Source organism: Macrobrachium rosenbergii, chromosome 20 (assembly GCF_040412425.1).
Source record: "Macrobrachium rosenbergii isolate ZJJX-2024 chromosome 20, ASM4041242v1, whole genome shotgun sequence".
Lineage (NCBI taxonomy): Eukaryota > Metazoa > Arthropoda > Malacostraca > Decapoda > Palaemonidae > Macrobrachium > Macrobrachium rosenbergii.
Genome location: NC_089760.1, coordinates 27,099,627 through 27,105,626, shown reverse-complemented (window position 1 = coordinate 27,105,626; position 6,000 = coordinate 27,099,627). Strand labels below are relative to the sequence as shown.

The 6,000-nt window shown below is 36.4% G+C and overlaps 1 protein-coding gene across 1 annotated transcript in view; it reads right to left on the bottom strand.

The window, feature by feature from the left end:
• Window positions 1-544: 544 nt before the first annotated feature.
• The window catches only part of LOC136848926 (uncharacterized), a 501,001-nt gene continuing 495,545 nt past the window's right edge, over window positions 545-6,000 (bottom strand). The window contains exon 11 of the mRNA XM_067121743.1: window positions 545-668. The gene's annotated coding sequence lies outside the window, so the exon portion shown is untranslated. The remainder of the gene's footprint in view (window positions 669-6,000) is intronic.

Genomic DNA, 6,000 nt, shown 5'->3' with positions numbered 1-6,000 from the left:
CAGACATGTAAATCTTTGGTCATAAGTAATATCTGAAGATAATTAGATACACAGACACACAGTCACGCACACACACATATATAAATACTGTATATATATATATATATATATATATATATATTATATATATATATATATATATATATATATATATATATATATATATATATATATATATATATATATATATATATATGATAGAGAGAGAGAGAGAGAGAGAGAGAGAGAGAGAGAGAGAGAGAGAGAGAGAGAGAGATGAACAAATACTAAATCCATTTCTTATAAAAGCAAATATCTTAAGTTTACACGATACATTCATATCACTGAATTCAGTTGCGTTTCCTAGACAATAAGAAATTCAGAAAGAGGTTATCCATTATTATTAGAGAGAGAGAGAGAGAGAGAGAGAGAGAGAGAGAGAGAGAGAGAGAGAGAGAGAGAGAGCTAATTTACGATATCAATGAAAAACACCAAAGAAAACATTTTACATACCTGCCATCTTCCTTCATTTTTGACAAGAGAATACGCCGTTTTAAAAGAAGTCCAGGAAAACCTTGAATTTTCGCAGGAACCATCCAATCTTCTGAGAGGAAAATATATCTCCGTTTTATGATGACGCAACATCGACCTGCTCTTTGTATGCCTTATCTCTCGCCCTTTATGGGAGCCTGAAGTGAGAAAAAGAAGTTCGTGAGAGAAAAAAAGAAGAAGAAGAAAGACAAATGTATTATGACGCAAATGGAGGCCCTTTGGTTTGGGGATGTAGATCATTGGAACCCGGCGGTGGCGGTTGGCGAGAGAGAGAGAGAGAGAGAGAGAGAGAGAAGAGAGAGAGAGAGAGAGAGAGAGAGAGATTTCTGAAGAAGGAAACAAGGTTCGTCTTAAAGATTCCCTATATTATGGTTAAATTTAGCAATATCGTATAATTGATGTCACTGAAATGATTAATTTTCGTACATTATGCAATTATGTTCTCCGGCTGATTTTAAAGTGAAAATGAGTTTGTTACAGGAAAATGTTAAAAACCTGCATATTGTTTTTGCCCTTATTATTCAGAAGGCAATATTTCCCGCCCGCGTAAAAAAAGACTATGCAGATGACGTTGGTACAGTAACGAATCTCCCTTTCAATACCCCAAACCAGATATGCGGACATACACAAACGCACAAAAGAACAAACTCTTACAAACAAACAAACAAAGATAGACACACACAGACACACACACACACGCACAATACAGACGGTCATAGGAAATATGGGGGGCTCTCAGGGATTTAATAACTGTCTCGATCAAATAAACTGATCAAGAAAACTGCAGTTTTGGGAATATTTCATCTTTGCCGATATATGAAATCCTTTCATCCGTTCTCGCGATATTTGTTAATACTCAAACAGACTGACAGACAGATAGACGGAGGCAGGGAGACAAAAAGACTGACAGACACACATACGGAGGAAGGGAGACACAAAGTGACTGACAGACAGACACATGGAAGTAGGGAGACACAAAGAGACTGACAGACAGACAGACAGAGGTAGGGAGACACAAAGAGACTGACAGACAGACAGAGGTAGGGAGACACAAAGAGACTGACACAGACAGACAGACAGAGGTAGCGAGACACAAAGAGACTGCCAGAGAGACAGACAGACAGAAGGAGGTAGGGAGACACAAAGCGACGGACACAGACAGACAGAGGTAGGGAGACACAAAGAGACTGACAGACAAACAGACGGAGGTAGGGAGAACACAAAGAGACTGACACAGACAGACGGAAGTACAGAGACACAAAGAGACTGACAGACAGACAGGCGGAGGTAGGGAGACACAAAGAGACTGGCAGACAGACAGGCGGAGGTCGGGAGACAAAGACTAGCGGAGGACAACGTACTTTCATATTCGTTTAGTGTTAGCGTCTTCGTTCTAAAAAAATCAGCATTTTCTTTGAAATCTAAGATATTTCATTTCCAGATATCCTAACTTTTATTTAAATTTCCCATGATTTTAGGGCCAAAAATAATTAAAGGCCATAGAGTTTTGGTAGGAAGCAGAACTAGAGATATAGAAGTGTGTAATTAGATGGTATTGGTTAACTTTCTTTCACTGATGTAAGCGAATCTACCAACACCTCTGAGAACCAAAGTATATCAAAGCTTTAAATAACATAAAGTAATTTCAACTGATGCATCATGTTAATAGAAATGTCAGAAAAAGGGTTCGAAGATTTTGAGAAACCTTATACTTGAGAGACATCATCCGCTTATCGGGGTTATTACAGTAAGTTCCTTGGTAAACGTATTTTTTTGCTAAAAAGCTCCCACAGGAGAGATTATAAACTGGCAATTAATTAAAAGTGTTTGAACAAAGTCTTTTTCGACGAAATACTTTGAAATGCGATGATTCTTTTTCTGCTTTTTGCTAGTTGATATAATTGGGCTATCATTCGAGCACAAGCATTTTGGAAAAGGAAATTTATAACCATACATACCTATCTATTATATATTTATATATAATAGATAGTCTGAACTATGAACTCTCAGCGTGTGTGTGTGTGTGTGTGTCTGTGTGAAGCGAAGTTTTAACCAGTAAGTTAGAGATTTATTTTATATATATGTATATATATATATATGTATGTATGTATGTATATGTATATATATATATGTGTATATAGGTCTATATATATATATATATATGTGTATATATATATATATATATATATATATATATATATATATATATATATATATATATATATATATATATATATATATATATATATATATATATATATATATATATATATATATATATATATATATATATATATAGGACCTATACACATACATATATATATACATACATACATACATATACATATATATAAAATAAATCTCTAACTTACTGGTTAAAACTTCGCTTCACACACACACACACACACACGCTGAGAGTTCATAGTTCAGACTATCCCAATCTAGTACTATAACATCTGCAAAAATCAGCTATTCCAAACCTACTTACTAGCAAATTATTTTCACGTTCATAGCTGCTGCGTCTACTACTACCCTTCCTCTGACTTCTCGCATCACCTTATCCATAAAAATATTAAACAATCATGGAGACACAACTTGCGATTGTCTCAAACCATTCGCTCCATCGTTTAGATATTTAACAGACTCTTCACTTCCATAACGAATACTTTGCCCATCTTGAGTTTGTTAATCCCTATTCAAGTTTTTTGTTATCTCAGACAGCGAGCTCAGTGACATACGACATAATATCGACCTTTTGACGTCAGATGATCTTTATTCAAGTTCACCTTCACATTCCGGGATTAGTTACAAAAGGGATGAGATGTATCGGCTTGTTAATTTGCCCGCTAGTATCCTGACCACAACTCGTCTTTGAGTGGTGAAGCAGACAGTGCACGTGTCTTTCATAATCTGAAAGTAATACGTACAATTTTGCTTAAAACACGGAACGGAGCTGATGGACGAAAATCAGATTTAGGCACCAGCACCACAAAAAAAAAAAAAAAAAAATCCTTGTATGAAGATAATGCAGCTTTTAATTCAAATGACTGTCAATGGCATTTGGGACGTTTAGAATGCTCGGTTGTGGGGAAATTTTCCGGATATTTGACCTATTGTAATAAATCAGATGGACAACAACAACTGAATGATTCATTTTGTAGCTTTTTTGTCTCATTTCACCTGAAGCATTTCGAAGAATAGGTAGCGGGATTACTGAGCTACTTTTTATCATCATGGTTCAACTTTTCAAGTTAATCCACTTTATTCAATACTTTTTGACGAACTTAAACTAAGCAACAAAAGAAACAGCCGAAAGAAGAAACACGTTTTAAAGAGCTGAATACATCCCTAAAATAAATCTCACTAAAAATTAATCATTCACGAAATTTTTGGAATCATTTCAAAAACTGCTAACCTCAGACTGGCGGGTCTACAATTTATTATGATTTTTTAAGTAGAAGCATAAGGGGAGAAGGAAGGAATATCTTAGAAAACCGAAACAGCAATAAGTTTGTTGAACTACATTAAAGCTCAATACGTCTTGCATCTTTTTTTTCTTATCTCCCATGACCATACATTTGCCCTACGTTCATAGACACAATCTTCATCTGGCCTCCATTTTTAATAGCCTTCTCAACCTTCCGAGCGACCCAGCTAACGTTGTGGGTCCCTAAACTTCCTCAAAACACAAACAGCAGCAGCAAACTGCATTTGCCTCTGGAGGGGATGAACGCCTGAGGAATGGTGTTCAGCCACGCATAAGGAATGAGGCTCTCTTTGCTTTGCCCTTCGTCAGGAATGAGTGGACGCCCGGATGCCTCCTATTCACATTTCTCTCTGGGCGACTCTCTTTCATCCTTTTGCTTATGTTTAGAGGACGAACTTCTTCTTCTCCTTCTTCTCTCGAGGATACTTGACGATGCCGATTCTCTGAAAGTGCCTTACGTCATCTCCGAAATGCGAGGCCACCTTACGTCATCGACGAGGAAAATAGTAAGTACAAACAAGAAGTTTTATGCCAAGTTTTTTCTTACGATTTTCTTACTGCTTCGTTTTCCAAGAGAAGGTGGCATCGGATAAGCGTGTGATTAGCATTCACCATATTAATTCCTTATTAGATCCTTGAAATTCTTGGGATTCTTGTAATGGTACAGCTTACATTTTTGAGGAAAAAAAATCAAATGCATTTTTTTTAATTAAAATTCCGTAAAGGAAGGAAAAAAATATACAAATGCCCTATCATACGCAGATAAACATACACATATATCATTAGTGCCATATGTTATGATTTATAATGTCTGACTAATCATAAAAATAATAAAATCCACTAAATCCCTGAAGTGAACATAATCATAATAATCTTGTTCATATTAATAAAACTCCAGTAAAAGTACTTGTTTTTTCCCTCTTCAAAATTAACGAGTCTATTCAAGTTCATCATTTGGGTGGCATATTACTTCTCTTGTCATGTGGTTACTTATGGTTACTTATAAACATTTCTTGTGCTAAAGGCCAGATGAGTTTTTTTTATTGCTTATAGTATATCCTGGTCTCAAAAAATAAAGTACTTCTGCTTTTATCTGCATAATTTTCTCCTAAATCATAATGCACGTTACTGGATCTTCTCGGTTAATCACTGTACATAATACATTCCACTGAATACAACTGAAATATCTAACTCAACAGATACTCCGATTTCAACATTTACTCAATAAGCTGAACAGGGCACAACGTCAAATTCTCCTAGTACATGCTAGACTACCATTCTTACATAACAGCCATTGCCATTCCTTTATTGCACGGCGAAGATAAACAAGGGGAGATAAGCTGGGAGCATGTTTGTGAGGGATAACTCTCCTTGTGCCCGAATGCGTTCAATTCTGCAGAAATTGAAAGCGTACAATGGCTGGGCTCCCTCGAGTCATCTGGTTAATGCATGGTCTGTTGAGAGGACAAAGCTCGCCCGTCTGAATGATAAGCAAACGCGGGATTCAGGGCAAAGGAGTCATGCACTTCAAGGCATCCGCGCGCGCACGCACACACACACATACACGCACGCACGCACGCACACACACACACCCAGAGAGAGAGAGAGAGAAAGAGAGAGAGATTAGGCTTGAATCTTTCTGGGTTTTGTTTTCGTATGTTTACAAAACTTTCACGGGGAAATGTTCGACAAATTATTATTATTAATAGCAGCAGCAGCAGCAGTAGCAGTAGTAGTAGTAGTAGTAGTAGTAGTAGTAGTAGTAGTAGTAGTAGTGTACCAGCTCAAAAAGTCGATTAACTTTCTAAGTAAGGTTGCAGAAAATAGTTGTCATATTTACAAACAGAGATAAACAATAAAAAAAAAAAAGAGTCAGACCCTTGAAGATGCGTCGTTTTTTTTCAGTAGAAAAATATACCCCTCTTACGATTATTTTACGACAGCAAATGATTTACACTGCTATTCTTCATACTTCTCAACGT